Source organism: Cariama cristata, unplaced genomic scaffold (genome assembly GCF_000690535.1).
Source record: "Cariama cristata isolate BGI_N322 unplaced genomic scaffold, ASM69053v1 scaffold35105, whole genome shotgun sequence".
Lineage (NCBI taxonomy): Eukaryota > Metazoa > Chordata > Aves > Cariamiformes > Cariamidae > Cariama > Cariama cristata.
The window spans coordinates 9,554-10,859 of NW_009617512.1; positions in this window are offsets into that span (position 1 = coordinate 9,554).

The following is a 1,306-nucleotide window of genomic DNA, read 5'->3' on the forward strand; positions in this document are numbered from 1 at the left end:
CCGTATCTGACACTTATGGGTTCAAAATGGGGATGTGGTCATGATCCTCAGTTCACATATCACCAAAAATAAACTTTTAAAGTGAAGGATAAATCTTAAAGCTCTCCAAAAACATTATGACCTGAAATGGGGCCAAATGAGCAAATACCCTTAGCTCTGCCCTGCACAGATCCTGTGATTAGGAAGCATCATCTGGTCCTTCAGGAGGTCACACTGGGTTTTGCCATCCCTAGGGACAATTTGGTGAGCAGGGTGTGTGTTTGTGTGTGTGAGATGGAGAGCAGCTTTGCCTTTGGGCATCATTACCCTCGGTCACTGAGACAAACCAACAGCAGCCGCCTCGAACACAGCAGCCTGGTGAGATGGCAAACTCCTCACAAGGTGCATGGAAAAGATTTTCAATCATATCAGTTCACAGATTTAGTGCTAAGCACTGAGAAAAACCATTGTGTGCTCAGTGCACGAGATAATTACCCTCCTGCGAAACACAGAGGCTTTGTAAAAGGGCTGGAGTGGAGTACAAAGCTCAAAAGCTTTTGCCTCCAGCCCAGGGGGTCCTGGTGGTCCAAATCACTTTGGGATAAGAACAGAGGGATGGGATGCTGTTTCTTTCACCTCCCTGGGGGACAGGCCATGCATCCACCACAGCCCTTAAACCCTGGATCCAGCCCTACTAGGTTCAGACTTTCTGCAGTGCCGTCAAGCTCTTCTGGATGGAATGGATTACTTTAATTAGCTCTTAGCACCGGTCTGTGGGAAGTCCTGTTACCCAAAGCCTGCCCATACACTGCATGTCATAATGGCATTGGATGGAAAGGCTGGTGGGGGCATTAGTGCCTGATGTTTTAGTTTGGGGATCTCTCAGACCCAAGTGGTATGGAGGAAGGAAGTGAGAAGTGGTGTTTAGTTGAGAATGTCCACACAAACCACTAGACAGGCGATACCTTGGCTTCTAGCTTGACTTCAAATATTGTTGCAATTCCAGTGAAACCCAGGCACCAAACCTCAATGCAACCTAAACAACCCTAAAGATGCCCAGGCTTCCCTAGTTCTGGTGCCTATCACAAGGAGCCACATCTGCAGCACCTCTTTACTTGGGCTGGCAACCCTGCAGTGAGAGGCTTGGGCAGACACAACACCCACAGGCACGTAGATCACACTCGTCCAAGAGGGCAAAATCACGGAGATGCCCTGTGGTGCACAGGAATCCCAGCAGTCTTAAGCTGCAGCCCTTGATGCCAGCTGGGAGGCAGCACCATCAGCCACCCAGCAACGTCTCTTTTTTTTTTTTCTTACCTCAGCTTTA